The sequence below is a fragment of the Felis catus genome, chromosome A1, assembly GCF_018350175.1.
Source record: "Felis catus isolate Fca126 chromosome A1, F.catus_Fca126_mat1.0, whole genome shotgun sequence".
Classification (NCBI taxonomy): Eukaryota; Metazoa; Chordata; class Mammalia; order Carnivora; family Felidae; genus Felis; species Felis catus.
Genome location: NC_058368.1, coordinates 138,725,726 through 138,747,835, shown reverse-complemented (window position 1 = coordinate 138,747,835; position 22,110 = coordinate 138,725,726). Strand labels below are relative to the sequence as shown.

General features: G+C 47.4%; 1 long non-coding RNA gene across 2 annotated transcripts; it reads right to left on the bottom strand.

The window, feature by feature from the left end:
- Nucleotides 1-47: 47 nt before the first annotated feature.
- Nucleotides 48-16,120, bottom strand: LOC123386637. Of its 2 annotated transcripts, XR_006600852.1 has the most exons (3): nucleotides 15,983-16,120; nucleotides 8,940-9,725; nucleotides 48-6,968 (listed from the first exon to the last, which is right to left on the bottom strand). It is a non-coding gene; the product is annotated as an uncharacterized LOC123386637 (long non-coding RNA). The 2 variants fall into 2 exon arrangements; XR_006600851.1 differs by lacking the exon at nucleotides 15,983-16,120 and having other exon boundaries at nucleotides 8,940-10,230.
- Nucleotides 16,121-22,110: the final 5,990 nt, after the last annotated feature.

Below are 22,110 nucleotides of genomic sequence, written 5' to 3'. Positions count from 1 at the left end.
TTATCTGCTCTATCCCTGTCTTCCTATGTGGGGAATGGAAAAGTTAGAAACTTTTATACCTAGTTAGCAACGCTGCCAGTTTGACAGCTCAGTTTAATTCAATTCATTACTTTCTTGATCTACACAGTCTTTTTGCATGTGGCATTGTAGTGTCCCCTTACAGATTTTTCTCTCTCCTACTGGTAGGGATTCAGCTCAGCCATACAGTTGACAATGGACCACCACTTTCATCTCATTTTTTCTTGGCTCTGAACGTCTTTTTTCTGGAACCCTTTTTGGTTACTGTTCCTGCATGCAGTAAGACGAGAGAGGACCTTATTTCTATCCCGTTCTAACAATGCTCGGACGAGTATTTGAACCCACCCAGCTTACTCCACACTTTCTTGCCCAGTCTTCCTTGCGTGGAGAGGAGTCAAAGCCACGAAAACCAAGTATTACTCAGCTTAAAAATAGGGACTCATTTAAAGTATCTAAATTGCAACTTGGACAGCAAAAGGTTAATAGTGCCTTGAAAAAAAAAAAAATTCCAGCAGTCCACAAATCTAAGCATAATTATGTATGAACATGAGGCTTTTATTGCTGTCAAAATTAATCACTTTTCAACTTCCAGCTGTTAAAACCCTCCTGGCAGTTCTCCAAGCAATTCCCCTACAGTTACTTTTCCTTCAATTAAATTCTGGTGCGGTTCACAGGCTCCTGTTACATAAGCAGCGATTTAAAAATGGACTTCTCGGGGTTTTCTTCCTGCCTTTTTTTGGTCTTTGCTTGAAACTAGCAAAGGACAGAAAATGAAGTTGGCTTCGCTTACCGCTTTCAGCTCAACTTTGACTTAAGCTTCAGGCCTACAAGACAAGCCATAGGGGATTAAAGCATTAGTGTTTGTTATCAAGCACTTTCTATGTGTGTAGGGATTTGTAATAATTTTTATTAGCCATTTCTCTCACCTGTCCTCGGAGGTCCGTGAGCGTTGTTATATTTGCTCTCTGCAGCCCCCCTCCTCCCCCCACTTTTCTTTCCCCCACGGCAACTCTGCAGGAAATGTCGTTTACAAACCTTCGGGGGTAGGTTTAGTCCCTATGTGATGCTACTGTGAATTTCTAGGACAGTGCTAACACTTGGTCCTCCTTTAAGTGTACAGGTTTGTCATGGTAAGAATGATCCTGCCAAGTGAAGCCACCTGAAGTGTCTGCAGCTGCCCAGCTTCCTGGACGCTCCAGGGGTGGACCGCACCTGCTGATTCCAGAAGTAGCTGCAGAGAAGCCCGTTGAGCAGCAAAGCACAGAGGCTCACGGCAGGCTAAGGCCACTGGGCCGAGTATGGACCCTCGGAGCTTCAGAAGTGGTCCCAGAACACGAATTTGGTTTACGAATGGAAAGGAGTCCACGTCTTTGCATTCCCTTGGCACCCAACTGAGTGCTTGCACACACGGGCGTTGCATTGGAATCACCGTCTTTCAGAATCCCAGAAAGGAAACGTGGGAAGACTCGACCTTTGGTCCTTTTTCAGAGCTGTCCAGAGATGAAATGAGAAGGGAAGCTTTGCTCTACAGCGACTGGCGATTCTGAGCCCTCTCACCTTCCCTGTGGTATCAGGGCACACGCCCTTCAACACTGGAGTTCATTCAGCCAGGGTCACTTCCCTGGCTTGGCTCTCCCAATTCCCTCCGATGGTGCCTGCTGTGTTTGAGTCTGGGCTGGAGAGCACCTTCCCTGGTCACCCCTGTGGGTCTCTGAGCCTTCTTCCTCACTCATGCCGTATCGTGCTGTGGCTGTGTGTTAAACGCAGTAATGAGCACGTGTCTCCAGTTGGCAGTCTCTAATTTCTGCTCGCATCCTCTACTTCCATGCAGAATTAACCTATTTCCAGATGCTCATTTCTTCCTGAGCTTTGCTACCCGAGAGTAGCAGCTGGCAGGAGATCGAAGACGGGGCAAGGGGTGCGAAGAGGGCTTTGTGGCAGAGATAAGAGTATAGAGGTCTTGTATGTCCAAGAAAAATAAGAACGCAGCAAACACCTTGTAGTGCTTCCGTTGTACCATGAACATGCAGTTCTATGGTGTGTGGTTGGCAAGAGAGACTGCAGGTGCAGGGGAAATCTTCATTCCACGATCATCATCCACCCTCTAAAAGTGACTTGTCATTAACAACTTGGACTCTGACAACCTGAGCCAGCCACGGTTTAGGATACTGGGCAAGAGTCTCTGTCCAAATAGAAGTCTTGCTAGTCAGTGGCCCAGGGAGTCAACGGTGTGAATTTACTAGAGCACTGAATTCCCCTCAGGCTGCCCTGGTTGAAGAACGCTGCTGGTCAGATCATATCCCTGCTCAGGGAAATAGCTCCAGGCCTGGGCACCTTTGCAGGAATTTGGAGAAGGGACAGATTCATTGAGAAGTAATCGGGTTCTCTGTACTGCAGTGAGAAGTTTGTCAATCCCTCCCTCATTCCTTCATAAATTAGATACCTCGTTAGTTTGCTCTACTATGATGCAGTTGATTTACTCCAACCAGTGTCATTTGGACAAATCTTCCTGAGCTTGGCTTGATGGCCTAGAGAGGACTGAATCAGGATTAAGAGCGGCTTGGACTTGGGGCGCCTGGGTGACTCAGTTGGTTAAGCGTCCACCTTCAGCACAGCACAAACTCGGTTTGTGGGTTCAAGCCCCATGTTGTGTTGGGCTCTGTGCTGACAGCTCAGAGCCTGGAGCCTGCTTCAGATTCTGTGTGTCTCCCCCCCCCCCCCCATGATTTATCTCTGTCTCTCAAAAAAATTAAAAAAATTAGACAAGAAAAAAGGAGTGGCTTAGACTTGACACCCAGAGGCCAAGACTCCTCCATTGGGATGCTGCCAAGATGTCCAAGAGACAAGATGGAGGTCATGTTGGCAGATCCAAGGCCAGGAAGCACTGGTTACAAAGTTTTGCCCTTCTCTTCATTATGAACATACCTTCTCTTTGCAGGGCATTTCTTAGAAATTGCCACATGCGTAGTTTTTCTTAATTGACTTATATACCATATTTGTATATACCATAAATATTTCCAACGCAAATATTTTGCATGTATTTTATTTGCTTGTTTTCTTAGTTTGATAATCCATGGGTGGTTTGGCCAAACTTGGTGTCCCTTAGACCTTTAGATTCTAGGATTCTAACTCCCAACATCTCACCAACTCTACCCGCTGGTAATTAAAAACCAATATATAGGCCATCAACAAGTTGGGGAGAAAAAGTGCTGCTTGGAGTTAGAGTCATTTTGCATTTGGCAAAATACAGTTACACTAATTTATATTGCTCTTATCCCATCTGCTTTCTGGTTTAAAATGTCCTGGATTGCTCCAGACTCTGTATATGCAATAGTTTCCATTTACAAAATTTTCCTGCCTAATCCATTTTATTTTCTTGAGAGCTTTTAAAAAAGGATATTCGTTAGTTTCAAGTTTGCAGAGTTCAGTTTTAGGGGCTGATTCCTGGTCTTTTAAATGGGTGATACAGCCTAAAGATAGAACCAAAGGAAACTTTTAGAGCTAAAATGTTTGTGCCAGTAGCTCAGTGCAAGTTATGCCAACCAATGGATGGCTTGGAGCAGCTGGTCTTTGTAGAGGCAGAACGCATGCATTCTCAAGTTCTTCTAGGGCCTAGAATTTTCTATCAGCACTCTCTGGTTTGCTTAAACGCAGGCTGCCTTAGTGGAACTGCCTTTTTTTTTTTTTTCTCCCAGATCCACGGAGGCATGAATACATTTTTTCTTTGCTATTCAATTATGGAAGCGGAGTAGAAATGAGTAAAAACTGTTGAAGATAACAGGATAACAGTACTGCATTAAAAAAAAAATGTGTTTGATGTCTTGACACTGCTTCACAATGCAAGTGTCAGAAAACTCTTGGATTGTGGGAGCTGGTGAGAGGGAGGTAACCGTCTACCAGAATCTGGTACTTCTCCTGTCTGTGTATTTGCTGGCAGTTACACTTACACACTTCCGTTTACAGCCCTGGGGAGGGCGGGGTGGGATGGGAAGCCCAGAGTAAAGGGACTCGTCCATTCCAGCCTTATTGCCCGAGCCTTAAGTGGTAAATAGGGTTGTTCTGAAGACAAATTGGCAAGGCTCTTGTCATGGTGATAGGCATTGTTTAAAAGGCAAATGATCGGAATTTGTTTTGTCTGGGAACGTTAGCAAGGATTTTGTTTTGCCTCTTTGAGCACATTATTTAGTTTACTGTTATCCTCCAAAACTGCCTTCAGATAAATTATAACAGTACCTTACGTTTGAATGTTACTTTCTTTGCCCACATAAATTTCAGAGTAGTTATCTCATTCAATACTCAAATACTCCTGTGTGCATGACTTAATTGGAACTGGGAAGGAAGCTGTGATTTTGTTGATGTGGGCATATAAATTGAGAAAAGTAACCAGGGTCATATGTCCAGTTGGTGGCAAAGTCAAAATCTCCTGACGCCTACTACAGTGATCTTTGTACCAGAGAAGGCAATATTTAATGATACTCTTTATCTGTTGATGTTCTTTCTAAGGATAGTTCCATCTGTGGTTAGTGCAAGGGGTACACTGAGCTTTCCTAAGAGGACACTCTCGTGTAGGTTGTTGTTCAGTTTGTTGGAATGGCATCTGTGTGCAACAGCATGTCATGACAGGTTATTTTTACCTTTCCTGCTGGAGTTTTTGGATACTCCACAGCCTTTGCCCGAGCGCTATATAGGACCCATTTCTGGAGCTTTCTGCCGGTCTGCCCAGGGTACTCAGGTTCCAGAGGTATCTGGCTACTTTGAGCTGCATGAAATTGTGCTTAGGCACCTGGGAAGGGCAACTTTGGCATTGCAACATGTACCTGCCCTAATGCTCTCCTCTGGTTACTGCTGTTCTCTCTCCTTTGAGTTCATCTCTTGTGGGGGTGTTCAGGGATGGACATTATTCTGCAACTGATAGTTTGGCTTCATTCCAGGAACTTTTGGTGTTGTGGTCTTATTGGCGGACATTCTGAAAGCTTCAGAGAGAAGGCTGATTTAAGTGGTCTAGAGTGACCGTGGAATATCTGAGTTTTGCTGATGTGAAATCTCTCTGCTTTTGATTCTGGTGAGGAGCTTGATGGAGGATTGACGTTACAATCACCCAAAAAAGCATGCTGGTTTTCTTAAAAGTGCAAAGATAGAAGATACCATCGTTAGCTTGTCGACAACTTGCACACTTTATTCTCCCCAGCTTCCCAACGGCTAGAGCTTAATAACGATGCCCAACAACATCTACTCTTTTCTTGGAATTTAAGCTTGTTAATGGACATACATGACTTTTTGGAAAGAGCTCATACTCTTGGTTTTTAGAAATGTGACCTGGTTCTCTGTTTAGGTCAAGGATGACCTTTGTTCCCTCTGCATATTTTCCAAGCTTCAGGCAGAATTTGTAACCAGGTATGACTTGTCTTTCGCTCTGTTCAGTCTCCACTTGAGAGTCTTCTCCACTTTCTAGATTTTTCCCTTTCCCGTCATGGGCCCAGTACCTCCCACCTGCTCACTAGTGTTGCTGTGCAGCCCCGGCTTGGTCTGCCTTTGATAGCATCTTTGGGTTATTACTAGACTGACTCCTCCCTCAAAATTCACCTCTTGGCAGCCCTTCTCTTTCTGTTAATGGCAAACCATAACCTCCCTTGAAAAAAAATAGCCATTTTAATTGCCACTATCATCACTAACACATCACCATTCCTCCTAACATGTACTGGGCCAAGCCCCGAGGACACACAAGAAGATAAAAAGAATTTCCACGTTGTCATAACGAAATTATAGAAATAGGAGGACTTAGCCCAATGGTATTTTTGGTAGACCAATGGGGATATTCAGAAGAGGAAGAAATCCGTAAAAATCATAGGACATCAATGGGGGTCTACAACAGCCTACCCCCTACCTCTTCTCTCTCACACCTTTCCTACTGAAGACCCTGTAGTCATTGATAGACAATAAACCACATGGAATCAACTTGTAAGTGGGCCCATCCATTGCTGGAGGGATTCGATGGCTGTTGCTAGAGCTCATTCTAAATCACTTTTGTTGAGCCCAGAGCAAAGCGGAAGTGATGTACAGGAGCATCAGACCAGAGCTCCTGCCAAACAGAGGCAGGATACAACAAGACACACAAAAGCAAAAGTCTTCCTGTTTCTGTAACATTTCCAGCTGGAAAACAAATCAGAGCCACACATTCCAGCTATGCTTAGGAAACACTCAAATATCCAACTAGTAATCATCTAGGTATGCTAACTGCAGGGCAAAGTAATTCTGGGGTTGCCAGTGCCCTATGCTTTGTAGGCTTCCAATTAACTTTTCTCCAAGGGCCAATTATTAGGCAAATTCAGCATTTCTATCTCCCATCCCCATCTTTTCAGAGAAAGGTTGTTATGCACCAGAATGTCTGACCATTACATTAAGCCGTTAAGCCATTAAAACGTAGATGTTGGAAGAATTTAGCCATTGAAACATAGATTAAAGACTTAAGATTTATGAATGTAGAATTTCATTTAATGCTTAAGAGTTAGAAGAAACCCAAGAGCAGGGTGACCATACATTTAATTAGGGTACCCTTGTCTCAGTAGTAATTAATGTTGCCTTTCTTCTCCCAAACATGACCAGTTTGGACCTCAAGTTATATGGTTATTTTGCCTGAAATGTTATCCAGTCCAGCTTTTAGTTTGCTTCCAATTTAATATAGAATTTACTTTTGTGCTTTTTCCCCTTTTCCAAACAAGCAGTGGAGGGCTCACTACTTGGCAAGGAAACTCTCAGGACTTCTTGGTTCTGCATCAGAATCTTCCTTCTCCTAGCCTGCTCTCTTTGATTGTCATTCAACAGTATAGACCAAGTTTCTTCTTTCTTCCATAAAATATTTTTCATGTTGGTAAAATTTTTTTTTTAAACATGTTTACTTCTTTCAACACTTGAAATTCCAAGGAGCTGAGTGTGATTTTGCACTGATGCATCTGAAAGACAAAAGCAAGAATTCTGTTTGGTTTCCATCCAGGGGTTCTATGATTAGAACCCAACACATTTGTTTGGGGACGGTGGATAAAAGATAATTCAGAAGTTACTAACAAAGTAACCATGCCAGCATCCTGTAGCGACAATTTCTTTATAATTTATTTTATGAATGCAGGTGAACGATAATATTTCTACAACTTTATAGGCAGGAAACAAGCATAACATGAAGAAACGAGGCTTTATTTTTATTCATTAATGTTTATTTACTTTTGAGAGAGAGAGAGAGAGAGAGAGAGAGAGAGAGAGAGAGAGAGAGAGAGAGAGAGGTGGGCAGAGATAGAGGGAGACACAGAATCCAAAGTAGGCTCCAGGCTTTGAGCTGTCAGCACAGAGCCCAATGTGGGGCTCGAATTCACAAACCGTGAGATCATGACCTGAGCTGAAGTTGAACACTCAACCAACTGAGCCACCCAGGCATCCCAACAAAGCTTTCTTTAAAGGCTATTCTAAACCAGTGACAGAAGTAGGATCCACGTGCTTTGTTTTTTAAAGTATTTTATGATTGTAAAAATACAGATTGGAGATATAGAGCGTCTTAAAAACTAAAATTCTTACTTGTAATCTCACCTTCAGAGAGACGATTACTGTTAATATTTTTGGTACTTGATAAATACATTATTTGACAAAATAGGGATCAGGTATTGTTTTCTCTACTGATTTTTTAAGTGTATGTCAATCATTTTCCTATATCACCAAATAGGCTTAAAATCCTGGCTTTAATGGTTGCTAAATAGGCACTTTGCATTTTTTCTAAAGATTCCTCTATCGTTGGACATTTAGGTTATTTTTAACTACTCCAATAATGCCATAGGACACATCCATAAATTCTTGTCAACCTCACCGACTATTTCCTTAGGATAGACTCCTATAAACGGAAATTCAGCTTAAAGGATTGTATTAGCCTGCTAGGGCTGCCATGAGAGAATATCATGGATTGGGGGGCTTACACAACAGAAATGGATTTTCTCACGATGCTGGGAGCTGGAAAGCTCAAATCAAAAGTGCCAAATGGTCGATTCAGTTTCTGGTGAGAGTGTGCTTCTCGGCTTGTAGATGGTGTTTTTTGTTTTTTGTTTTTTCCCCCACATGTCCTTGCATGACAAAACTCTTCCTCTTCTTGTCAAAACTCCACCTTTTGGGTTGGGATCCCACCCTTGTAACCTCATTTAGCCTTTGTCACCCCCTCATTGGCCTGATCTCCAAATGCAGTGTTATGGGGAGGAGGAGGAGGGGGCAGTGGTTAGGGCTTGAACACATCGATTTTGGTGGGGGACACACAATGCAGCCCATACCAGGAGTGTAACCATTTTCATCTTTTTGATCAACTGAAAGGTTGAACCAATTTAAAGGGTCACCGGCAAGGTGGGGAGAGCTTCTAGTAGCTCTTTATCAACACAGAGCATGATCGTTAAAGAGGGAAAGAACTGATAATGTGTTTTTTGTTGTTGTTGGTGGTGGTGGTCAATATTCTTTTATTTATTTTCAATATATGAAATTTATTGTCAAATTGGTTTCCATACAACACCCAGTGCTCATTCCAAAAGGTGCCCTCAATACCCATCACCCACCCTCCCCTCCCTCCCACCCCCCATCAACCCTCAGTTTGTTCTCAGTTTTTAACAGTCTCTTGATAATGTGTTTTTATGCTTATAGGCTATTGGTAGTTCTTGCACGGATGAACTCTTCAGGCTTTCCGTTATTTGTTTACTTAACTTTGCTTATCGATTCGTGTGAGCTATTTACAGGGTGACAATAAGGGACGATCGATGTTACTTAGCATTTTCTAGACACCAGACCAGGCGCCAGGCACCTCACATTCTGAATAAAAACTCTATTGTTTTCACACCCCATTTTAGAGACAACAACCCTTAGACACAGGGAAATGAAGCCAATTTCCTGTAGGAGAAATTTACCTTTGCAGACTGCCATTTCTACGTGTGCTCCCGGCCTCGGTCCTACAGCATTTGTGTCTGGCTTTTATGGACAACCATCATTTGTTGATTGAATTTCTTTTCTTCATCCTCTGCACATGTTTTTTTTTTTTTTTTGACTTAAAATACCAGCACATTTTTTTTGCCTCCCTCTTCTGCCTCCACCTTTTCCCTGTTCTCTGGGAGAGCTTCTCAGGTGCATTCTGCACACGACGGACTTGAGCTCCCAGTGTCTGTTTCACCGTCTTCAGGGAGGTCTTGCATTTTAATTCCTGCCCCCAGCTCCCCTGGCTCCCCCCACTGCATCTAGTTGCCTTTTCATTTGCTCACGCTCTTGCAGTTGAGCTGCTTGGCATTCTGCGCCTGCTTCTAAGAGGCCCTAAGTTCTTAGATCCTAGTGAAGATACAGAACATTTCATAATACTTTGTTACGAAGAGTCAATCATTCTCAAAGGTGCGTGCATCTTCTGGATCTTTAGGGTATTGTTCTCTTTCTCTTGAGCTTTGGCCCTTTTTTCATAGGCCTCCCTGTGCCACTTACTGTTTTCTAACCCGCAGATTAGACAAGTTCCCTCTGGATTCAAGGTTTGCCAACAGATTTTTGCGGCTCTGCCATGTACAAATGGGATCTTCTCACCTCCTTGCTGGATTTCTCCGGCACTCTGAAGCCCAGGGGCTCGGAGAACGTACAACTTGAGCAGGCACTGCTGTTCAACTCCATACAGCCTTCTTTCTTGCGATCTGGCTTCAGTGTCAGGGCTCCAGTCCCTAGGATATGAAGCATCAGGTACATCCCTTCAGCTCCCTGATCATTGTGGTCAGTCCATAGATGGGACAGACATCTGGGTGGGTTGGAATGAGGGAAAGAGGACACCACGCGGAAGAGAGGGCCAGGCACCTTAGAAAGAAACACCTGTACAGCAGCGGGACAGTTACACAGTTTTCCCTCTGGCATTGAACCTGGGCCTGCCGGAAAGGGCGGACGGTGGGCAAGGACAAGGGCCCACCTCACTTTCTTCGCCTTGTGTGTGCTTTTCCACTTCGGGAGAGCAAATGACAGCCTGGCCGCTCACCCTTTCTCCTAATCTACCTTCAGCCACGTTTAGTGGGGAATTGGGAGAAGTTGCGGCAGGGGCTGCTAGCCAGGGATCATTTTTTTATTAAAAATTTTTTAAAGATATTTTAGAGAGAGAATTGAGTGGAGGAAGGGCAGAAAGAGACACACACACAGAATCTGAGGCAGGCTCCAGGAACTGACCTGTCAACACAGAACCCGATGTGGCAGGCTCACTTGAACTCACAAACCTTAAGATGGTGACGAGAGCTGAAGTTGGATGCTTAACCAACAGAGCCACCTGGGTGCCTCCCCGGGGATTATTTTTTATATTATTGAGAGATCGAGAGAAACAGAGCATGAGCATGGGAGGGGAAGAGAGAGGAGGAGACACAGAATCCAAAGCAGACTCCAGGCTCAGAGCTTTCAGCACAGAGCCCGACAGGGGGCTCGAACCCACAAACTATGAGATCATGACCTGAGCGGAAGTCGGACACTCAACCGACTGAGCCACCCAGGCGCCCCCGCCCAGGGATCGTTTTAAACTGGAAAGTCTTCACATTGCTATTTTTTGCTCACAGTTTCCTCCCAGACACCGAGCCTGCCTCCGTGTGTGTCGATGGCACTCTGGGAGCAGAATCATTCCAGACACCTAAAGTTGTCTTTTCTGTGTGGTTATCTTTCCATCCCCACTGTTTCCACCATGGGTGGTTTAGGTCTTCACTATTTGCCCAAGTGTTCTGTGGTTGCTGGGATCCCAGCCACCCGTCTCTCCCCCCACCGCCACCCCCAATTACTTTAATTACACTTTAATTGAGGTCAGACTGGGAGTTTCTTAGCTTTCCAATTGGCAAAGCGGATCCTCTCTGGGATACTCATAAATTCCAGATTTACCTTGACATTCTAGGTCCTCCATGACCCATGCTCCACCTGACCAATCTGAACACATTTACTCCTTATGCTCTTATGAAACTGGCTGGCTCATCATTTCCAAATATGCTCCCTATTCTTCTGCTTTGATCTCTTATGTCATAGGTCTTCTTGGATTTCCCTTTCCTTTTTCTTTTTTGTTGCAATCTTATCCATTTTCTAGACCCTCGTTAAAACGCAATCTTCTCTGAGATCTGAAGGCAATCTTTTCTCTGAGCCCTGACATCTGGATCATCGGATTTATTTTTTGTTTTGGAGTTTGTATGTGCCTATGTGTTGTGCATTTACCTGCTTTCTCTTTAAGATTATAGCTTACTCCATCTTGCTCAGCCTTATTTCCGGATCAATACAATTAGTATAATATTAGTGCTTAACTCATTCATTTGAGGCATCGTGAAATGGGCTAATGCATCCGAGTTTTAAGCACAGAGCTTACCACAGTGGGAATGCTCAATGAATACTAGTAGAAATGAACATATGGTTCTTCTGATTTGCTCCCTTGATTCTATGTTATTCCCAGGGTGAGGCCTTTTCTTATCCCAAACCTCGCTAAGTTTGCAAGGCTCTCAGTACCAGTGGCCTTCTAGATTTTTCCTGAGCACTGCCAGGAAGTTTAGGGGCAAGGAGGGAATGATCCAATGTAACGAGCCTGAGTGAAAACCACAGGCGCTGAGCAGCTGGGTAATGTGAACAGACAAGTTCAGCTGAATCTCCAGAAACGCATCAATCACGGGATGATGGCAGCCTTTTGGGAACATTAAGGGATGTTTGAAAAGAAGCCAGAGCACAGAATAAAAAGATTGTTAGAGTTGGTTTTCAAAACCAGAGTCTCCATCATGCCCAACACCCTTTGGAAAGATGGCAAATTGACGTGTAAACAGAACTCTTCATTTTCTTGAGACCCTTAGGAAATTGGAGAGGTTTTTTTTTTTGTTTTTTGAGCAACTTAATAGAAACTGCCTCAGAAATGGGGTCTGTCATTGCTTTGCCATGCAATACTGTCCCCCCTAAGGGGCTGTGCCACAGGCTTCCAGGGTGAATATTATAAAAGCCACTAATAATGGTCCTTCTCAGGTAACATTTTCTGGCATAAAATATTTTGGATTCATATAGTCTAAACACACTGAACTATAATGTGGTCAACACGATAGTGTTCTGACATACAAAGCTATGGTCTTTACGGCTATCCTGGTTTCCGTAGCCTCAAAAGTCCACGAGGAGTCAAGACGATAAATCCTTAGCGAGGGAAACATAGAAGCTACCATGGTTCCATACAGGATTTATAGTCCGTTGTTTTTCTCCAGAGAGAAAGCACAGACCAACGTAAAGCATAAATTGATGTGAACAACCCTGGCCGGGGAGTCAGGCTTCAGTCCCAATACTGCGAGAGGGCAAAGCCAATAGGACCTGGGCCCAGCATTTAACCACTATGTGCTTTATCAATTAGTTAAAAGGAACGGAGCAACAGAGTCCTTAATGGTTTTCCAAATATGGGCTTTTTAATTGTAAGATTTCTTCTGGCTGGAGAGTAGTGGGTCTTGATGACTGGGAATCTGACATCAGCAAGCTGGCTTTTGAATCCAGACTAAGCCTTTTTGTAGCTAAGATCTTAGACTCTTACTTGCTTATTCTGTGCCTCAGTTTCCTTTACTGTCAGTTGGGGAGAGTAATAACTTCTTGTTTCAGTTTGGATATGTAGCAGCTATCGATTCAGGGGCTTAGAGACTTATTAGGGATCCAGGCTTTTTATGACAACTTGACCATCTTAAAAAATTTTCCTGCCTATTTGTTGCTTTTAGAAGACAATGGAGGTCTCTCCGGATAGGGTTTTTCTTTCATAAGAAGCAGGGGGTGGTGGTAGCAGGATTTAGGGGAAAAAATGGTATAAATGGAGGAAAGGTCGGTATTTCAGGACTGCTTCCTCCAAGAAAAGCTTCCCAGAAGTTCCCAAAGGATTTCTCTTTCGATTTCATCGGCCAGAACAGGGCCACAAGGCCCCTCCTCTGTGAGAGAAGGCGGCAAAGTCTTTCTCAGCTTTTGTACCAGTGGTTGGGAGCGCCACGGGGTTGGCCAGCGAACAGGTGCGACACGCGGCCCCGTCGTGATGGCAGGAGGTTACAGGGGGAACACAGCGAATTCTAGTTGAGGGCTTAGCACGGAGACGGAGCCAGAGCTCCTCTCCTTTGCACCTGATTCAACCTCACCACAGTGATTTTCAACCGTAGGTGTAAACCTGGAATCATGGACGTTTGGTACTGTTTGACTTCTATCCCCTTATGGTAGTATCATTACTTTCCTGTGTATGCTCGGCTCAGGAATTAACTGACCTACATCAGCCCCTCTATCTTAAAAATGTTTTTTTTGTGTGTTTATTTCTTACAGAGACACACAGAGTGTTGGGGGGCGGGGAGGAGCAGAGAGAGAGGGAGACACAGAATCCGAAGCAGGCCCCAGGCTCTGAGCTGTCAGCACAGAGCCTGGCGCGGGGCTGGAACCCACAAACCGGGAGATTGTGACCGGAGCCGAAATGGGACGCTTAACCGACTGAGACCCCCAGGCGTCCCAGGCCCTTTATCTTAGAGTCACTCCTTGAATGCAAGATTTTAGAGTTCTACAGAAGCTAAGGGGCCCAGTGAGGGGACAAGTAAGCAGAGGTCATGAGGAACGGAAGCTATGAGTAGGTGCAAGCCAGGAGGTAAATGGCTGAGGCCATTGCAGAAGCTGTAGAAACAGAACAGAGAGGGGCCGAGTTAGCGTGATGGGAACAGCAGCTGGTACTGTAGGGACAAGAAGATCAGACACCTGAAGCTGCTGCTTTATCCAAGGTTGCTGGAGCTACCCTGGGTCCTGAGCCCTGTTCCAATTGTATCCTGGCCGGGTACCACCTTCCTTGCTCCCCTCATGTCCCTCTATCAGCCCCCCCCCCCCAGTCTGGGTAACTTGCAAAAGTCTCCAACCCTTGTAACTGCTGAGCCTGGCTCACCAAAGAATTCAAAGCACTTGGAGAAGCGTGCTATTCTGCTCCTAACGGAGAACGAGCGAGGGAGCCCAATGCACAGCCTCTCCCACACCTGTTGGCTGTTATGGAACAGCCACAGTCACGGTGGGAGAAACCTCTGCAAGCACGGGCGGAGATTCTGTTTTGTGCGGTCCCAGTGGCTCATCAGCCTGCGCCCCAGGGCCCCACGGCCCCCTGTCGATGGGCCAGGAGTCTCGTTGGAAGGGAATTCAAGTGACCCGCTTTGCCACCCTACCCTGGCTCCATTTACATAATCCCTCCTAGGCTGTTGCTTGTGTAGTTCAATTACTTGATTGACTTCATACTGTGGGAGGCTGGACGAGGTGAAGAAACAACAGGTTCTTGGCTGTACCCTCTGGCCTGTTCTGTTCGGTCTTGTTGGCTTTAAGGATTTCACGAAGCTTTGCATCGCTGCCAACGGTCTCCCCGGGTGTTTTTCACAAGCAGCATCCTGCTTCCCATGCGCCCATCTCCAAGGGATCCCTAGGACGTGGGACAGGGACCTAACCCTTCAGCTGCAGGCACGTGGGTGGGGTGTGTGGGCCACAGAGGATCCCCAGGAATCCCTTCAGGGGCCCCCCAAGTTGCAGAATTTAGCGCTCTCCTTCTGGCTTCTTCCTTTCCTCCTCCCCCCCCACCCCCCAGGAGAGATGGGGGTATTTGTTCGGGAGGATCTCGTGCTGTCTGGCAGCTGTGACACCAGGGAACACAGCTTGAAGAACTAGCTTCCCTGACATTTTGGCTCGGCAAATTTCCGAGCACAGAACTGTTAAGCCACATTTCAGCTTCGTTTCCAGGCATGTGTCTTCTTTATTTATTAACTCGAAGACTCTGCCATTTCTTACAGAGCTCCATCCCTACGTTCTGTTGACACGTTCCCCCCCCTTTCTTCTCAGCTTGAGCGGAGCTCGAATCAAACTCCCCCCTGACTTGTAAACAGCTTACGAGAGGTTTCCCATACGTGACTGAATGGCCCTGGACTGGGTCCCAGGAGGGGGGGGGGGTAGATCCCCCGGCCTATTTGTCCCCCACCTTCACTGGCTGAGTAAGCTTTGGACTCTGTGGGTGGGTGCGACACGGGGGTGGGCTGGGGGCTGGCTTGCGTCTGACAAGCGAAGTCTAAATGCATTTTCCCACAGAACAGTATTACTTGTGAAGGCCTGCAAGCCCCCTTTACCTTCACAGCGCTCAACGTTGTAGTACAAGCTACATTCGTGGTTTCTAGACCATGACTATACATTAGAATCACCTGGGGGTGCGTTTAAATCCTGCCTGGGGCCCTTCACCACAGTCGGACTCAACCACCCCTAGCAGAAGCCCTGGGACAGGTGCTTTTAACAAGCTTCGCTGGAAATTTTTTTTTTTAATTTTTTTTTAACATTTATTTATTTTTGAGACAGAGAGCATAAACAGGGGAAGGTCAGAGAAAGAGGGAGACACAGAATCTGAAACAAGCTCCAGGCTCTGAGCTGTCAGCCCAGAGCCCGACGCGGGGCTTGAGCCCACGGACCCCGAGATCATGACCTGAGCCGAAATCGGCCGCTTAACCGACTGAGCCACCCAGGCGCCCGATCTTCTCTGGAAATTCTAACGCAGACGGAGGGAGGGGGGGGCGGGAAGAGCCCTGGGTTTTTGCAGCCAGGCCAAGACCGGAGGGAGGCATCAGAGGCATCTGGGGGCCAAATTGAAGGAGGTGCTCGCTTTCACGACGGTGCAAATCGGCCCTGTTTTGGGGGTTGCGTTAGTCAACCCGTGATTCCAGGTTTACGGACGGACGCAAGTTTTTAGTTTTAAACTTTGCCTGAAAAAGCTTCTCACAGGCCTCAGCCCGCTTACACTTTGGAGATTTCTCCCCTCCTTGCTTGTTTCTTATTGTCACATCTCTTTGTAACCCCTCCCACCCCAAGCGTTTTTCTTATTTTTCCTCTTCCCTCCTTAGGAGAACTTTCTTCTTCCCCTTCACCTCTCCTCCTCCTTCCCCCCCCGCCGGCCCGTCTTTCCTTTTAGGGCATAGCTCTTCACCTTCCCTCTGCTTGTGTGCTTTAGCCATTTCCCTCCCGATCCTTCCAAGCCTGTTCACTTGTTTTGGATCTCTGTCTGGTTTCTCTCCCCAGGCTGCGCCTTCCCCCCCAACACATCCACCATCGCCCACGAGCCGGCCAACTGGCTTCCATTTAAATACCTCCCAAGGTTCTTTACGTTAAGCAAGCGTCAGCTGTGGCCAGTGCTCCAGCTGTTTTTCATGAACCACCGCTTGGCCCTCGTCGACACCAGGCGGCCCTTCTAGGGAGGGTGGGCAGCAGTGGGGGTGGTTTGGGAGCAGGAAATACAGATTGGCAAGGACAGAAAGATTCAACAGCCACTCTTCCTCTCCCTGAAGCTACTTTGAGGAGGAAAGACACATGTCTGTAAAAGTCTTAAAACCTTGGATCCTGGTGGCCTCTAAGGCAGGTTTCCCTCCTGCCCTCCTGTCTCTGGCGGCGCAGCTGCTCGGTCTAATCTTTTGACTGTTTCTGCCCTCTGGGTTTTCTGGAAAGATAAACAGTGCCATCATCTTTTTCTCAGGCCCTCCAGCACGATTGGCACTTCCGCAGCTGGGAATCAATCTTTTTATACCACAACCATGCCAGATCTGGAGAGCTGGGCCAGCATCCCCCTTCCTTGTGTGGGAAAAATGAGGACGAGGGAAAAAGCCGAGAGCCCAGAAGCCTCAAGTCGGAAGCTTCAAAAGGCTTTCTTCCCGCCAGGTGTTGTCCACACAGGCAGAAAATGCAGTGTTCTTGGGAATTGGTCCCAGGCGTGGCCCGTGAGAGCCTCGTGGGAGAGGAACGAGGCACATAACTGGGCTCTGCTCCCTCATCTATACGCACTCGTGGTCGCCCTGGTGGCCTTAGCCTGTCCCCACGGTCTTGGTTCCCACCTGCCCCGCCCCCCCCCCAGGAGGCAGGACTGGAGGGGGTGGGGGACACGATGCGGAGCAAGCCCTCTGCCCAGATGGTGGGAGGCCCTGCCATGGCCTGACTGCTCACAGTGTAGCCTGTCCACGTGTGTGAGATCACCTCATCCTTGGTTGGCATTAGTAGGGTGTGGCAAGGAGGCTGACACTGCCCGTGTCATACCGGTGAGAGGAGGGACGGCACGGTGCCCACTATAGCCGTCTCACTGCAGGGATGCACAGGAGGAAAAGGAATCGGTGACCTCTTGGGCTTTGAGTGGGGTGGCCGAGAGGGCATATTTTGGCAGGGGAAGAGCATACGGAAATGGCGTGAGGGCAGCTGTAAGCAATGGCGACTACATGTTACATGCTACAGCCTTCCACTCATTTTCACAATACACCTAATTTGAGCCGGAGGATAAGCCTGTGCAACAAACACAGCAGAATCTCTTAACTTCATCTCACAGGAATTCAGAGGGGAAGGGAGGCCCAGAGTTCACAGTGCTAGCAAATCACACAGCGGAGTCCTCTCTTGGCCCAGGCCCTGGAATTCTCTGTTGAAGTGTCGTCGTACTGAGCAGTCTAGAGATTGGCCCAACTGCTTTGGTGAGACCCACGCTGGGTGTCATAAATGCAGTGGCATAAATGGGTAAGACAAATAGCTCCATGCTGACTCGGAAGGGGTACGAGAGCCAAGGCCAGCATCAAGCTGGAGCTCTTAGGAAGCGGTGGCCAAAGGGACTTGCCCTCCTGGGAGGGAGCAATGACACACGTGCCCCCTCAAAGGCCACTGACGGAGCTCAAAGTCAGTTCAGGCTGGAATGGATGTTGGAGGAGGCATTAAAGGGCCTACGGGGGAGTGGCAGTGGGCTCTCTCAGTTGGCCAGGTGTAGATTAGGAAGACGGTGTGTCTGTTGTGGTCAGCGTGGCAATCATCCGGAACAGGGCTCAGCTGGAAGGGACTAGAAGCAGCAGCAGCACTAATAATCCAGGTACTGGTTGTAGTAGTGTCGCACGGGGAGAGGGGACACCGAGGCTTTTCTGCCCGGGAAGCCGCTTGACTCGTTGCGCCGGCTCGGGTTTACTGGGCTCACACCCGAAAACCTGAGCCCTGAGCGCAGCGGGGTGTAGCCTTTCGTACAATTTTTCCTCCTTTGTCTCCCGTATATGGTAACATCCAGTCTGAACGCGCGGTCTACGTTTCAGAGTTGTGAGGAATATTGTGCATGCACCCGTAGCCAGGTGGCCTTCCCGCGTCTTGAGGTTTTTTTTTTAACCACATTCCGTAGGGAGGGACTACAGCAGTGACAAAAGACTATGGGTAGCATGAAAGATTTCTCCTTCTTCAAGAGGTTCTTGACATTACTTGATCTGCCAGTTTAGGCAGAAGCATGGTTCTAAGAGACAAAGACCGTGATACCCCTCCCCAAAGCACGATCCTGGACCGTTAATAATTCGGAATTTATCAGTTTCCAAATGATACTATTAGATCTTTCAACCTCCACGGAAGGCAAGCAGATACTCATCATCGCCCCCATTTCCAGATGAAGCCTAGGAAATTCACCAGCGTCTAAAAATCTTAGAGCCAATAAGGCTAAGCAGACAGATCGGAACTTAAATCCAGGGCCTCCAATTCCTAATGAGTTCTATTTTCTCTGCTCCCTTCTGTGGGCTGAGGCATTTACTAGGCTAACGTCCTCAACTCTCCCTTGACCAGGTTTGAGTCTACAGATAGCAGCAGGCCGGCTATTCCTAAGTGTGGGAAGCTGAGGCCAGGGAGGCTGGGGACTGGATGGAAGAAAATGATGCTTTCTTATGCCTCACCTCTCCTCAGAGGAAGTAAGGGTGCTCGAGGGTGCTGCTGTTGACCTAGTGTTGGCGTTAGGGCGTGAGGGCGGTGATCGACTCGGGGCCTCCGGACGTCACCAGGCCCTTCGAGAGGAAGGAAACAGCAAATTTCTCTCCCAAAGACTTTGTGCAGTTTCCTTTAGCAGCAACTTGGTGTCTCCTTCCTCACTGCAGAACACATTTCCATAAACTTATTTCTGTCACAGAATAGAGCTTGGTTTTAAAGCTGCCCATATGTGAACCGTGCTTTCTTCCCCCCCCCCCCCCCCCACCTCACATAGTGTTAAAATGTAGGCGTGTAAAACACTTCTGCTTAACTGCAAGTCTGTGTCACGTTAGTGCTCTGTGCCTGTCCGTTCCGTAACCTGATGGAACTGGGGTCTCAGATTTGTGGCTGAAGCCCCGAAGCTGAGGACAGGAGGCGAAAAGTTGTGTCCGTAATCTACCAAAATCAGTCAAGGGGTTGCAGAACGGCTCCCTCTAGGCTTTTATCAGAGGCCACCAAGCTGGCCTTGGGCCCTCCACCTGCACCATCCCATGTGGTCCATACAAGCAGAGTCATAGAAAGGGGAGTCCCTGAGTGGTGGGCTAAGAGCTTTGGGGGAGAAGACTGTGGATTTTCCCTCCCCTTCCCATGGCGTGCCCTCAAGTCTCATGAGGGAAGGCCAAGAAAACACTTATCAGAACCACCCTAAAGTGGGGTCCCTGCCCTGACCTCTACATTTTAGAAAGAGGATCTCAGGAATTCCCCTAGCACACTCCTTATGGAGCAGGCAATCTGTGGCATTAGGGGACATGTCCTCTTGGAGCCCCTCCCCAGCACATTCCAAGTAGCCAGTTCTCCCAGAGTGCCTTCCAGGGCCTGTTGAGGTCCATCAGTCCAAGGTGGAGGTGCTCAGCCCTGGGCCTGAGCATGGCCAGGGGGCAGCAGTTTTGGGGGGACGTGGGAGGATCCTGGATGTGCAGCTTGGGTGGCCATAAGTGTGTGAGACACTTACGAAGTGAGACGCTTCTGGTAAGGGACACAGCTGAGGGTAGGAAGAGAAACAGAGCAGGCTATGGGCCAGGGGCAGGGCCCTGGGATGGGAGACGCATCTCTCACAGATTTAAATGCCAAGGAGAATGAGAATCCTAAATTCAAACGGACCTTCCAGGCCATCATGAAGGGGTACATGTCAAGGTAGGAGGCTAGAAGGTACTTTTACTTAACAGTATTGTTAGCTACATCTGTAACTTTTTAAAACATTTGGATATTTGGTATGTGGGCCTCCATCTGGGCTCTTGCCTTGGGCCCTGCAACATTAGGGGTGGGCCTGCCTCAAGGAGACCTGGGGGCCTGCAGGAGGAGAGGCTCACCCCTTGTCCTCTGGTTGGCTGACTTTAAGCTACAGAAGAGCAGAGGTTCACCCAGCACCTTGGGAGAGGTTTGTACTTCCCCGTGAAAGTTCGGGGGGATATGGGACCCTACAGCCTGGAGCTTGCCTGGAGCACCCCGAAATCAGAAAGCTAGCTGGAATAAGGGGAAGAACGTTCTCGCATCCCTTGCCATTAAAAAAGTATTCATTCATTCATTCATTCATTTATTATCTGTTTTTAAATGTTTATTTTTTTTTATTTTTATTTTTTTATTTTTTTTTCAACGTTTTTATTTCTTTTTGGGACAGAGAGAGACAGAGCATGAACGGGGGAGGGGCAGAGAGAGAGGGAGACACAGAATCGGAAACAGGCTCCAGGCTCTGAGCCATCAGCCCAGAGCCCTACGCGGGGCTCGAACTCACGGACCGTGAGATTGTGACCTGGCTGAAGTCGGACGCTTAACCGACTGCGCCACCCAGGCGCCCCTAAATGTTTATTTTTGAGAGAGAGAGAGAGAGAGAGAGAGAGCAAGTGGGGGAAGGGCAGAGAGAGAGAGGGAGACAGAGGATCTGAAGCGGGCTCTGTGCTGAGAGCAGTGAGCCTAAGGCAGGGCTCGAACTCACAAACCGTGAGATCGTGACCTGAGCCACAGTCAGACACTCAACGGTTGGAGCCACCCCGGCACCTCTCCTCGGCCGTTTCTGACCTGAGTGGTAGCACTCCTCCGCTACAGGAAGAAGAAAGCTTCAGTGTGGAGGGAGAGAGAAGTTTTGACTTAAATAAAACTTTTGTCTTTAATACCTGAAAAGATTTTAAGTGCCACCGTGAGGCTTGTTGATAGAGGTGGAAGCAGCCCAGAAAGTTCTAAGGTGAACCCAGGATGCTGTATGGGGGCGAGGGGGTCTCAGATAGCTTGGATTGGCCTAAGGATAAGCGGGATTTCTTTTATATTCCAACGAGTCCGTGAGGCTGCTTATGTGCCAGAGATTCTGTGCTCACGACAACCTAACACCAAACTCCTAACCCTTTGCCTTGGCCTTGAATCTTACCCGAACATTCTTCAGCAAGGAAAATGATGTTGACTTGGTAACTGGTCTCTGAGTATGGGACCATCCTCTCTGAACGTCATCTTGAAGATGAGAATGATGGCACCTGCTCACGGGGTTAGGAAATGCTCAGGCGCCCAGCACACACTTACTTCCCTGCCCTTTCTTTACGGGCCAATGAGCGTAAAAACATGGCACGGTCAGAAAAAATGTGAAAATTCTCAATTTTGCGTGAGTGATTGCCTGTGACTCAGTCTCCCAGCCTTTCTTGGGGTGGCTCCAGCCCACTGACTGCTGGGCTGAGCTCGCAAGTCTGTGTGTAGATGGCGAGCCCAGCCCTTTCCTCGGTGTCTTCAGTGATGGCTTATGCTCATGCTGAAAAGGGCGAAGGTTGCTAGCCCAGCTTCCTCCTTCAACTCTCACATATTTAGATAATAAATATCCTAATCAATGTATGTTGATGTTGTATTTATTTTAGCACGATTACCGTATGGCCAAAGATTACCTTTGACACTGGCACCTCTTTTGTTCCATACATATTACTTTTCAGCTCAAGGTCGAGAACATTGGGCTCATTTTTTCCATCCAAGTTAGTGGGAAGGACGAACTTTCCATGGAAGACTCACCGGACGCCTACCTGGAAGTTCGTGAATCCACTTTTACGAGCAGGCTGTGCCTTTGGGCCTGAGTGTGGTGGGAAGGGAATATGCTTCTCTTTTCCTTGCTGTTCATTGCTCTGCATTAAAAAAAAAAGAAAATGCCTCTTGACTCCTTTGACCAGAAAGTGGTGTCAGAGCACATATTGATTGGGCCAGCAGCAACCAGCTTAGGCCACACCAACTCGCTAGCTGCTCTGTGAGGGGACACATTGCCTTACATCCCTTCCCGCTGGATATTCTCTCCCTGCCTACGTGACTCACCACTTCTGCCTCTGTCCCCATTTGCTTGTTTGGTTCAGAAGAAGA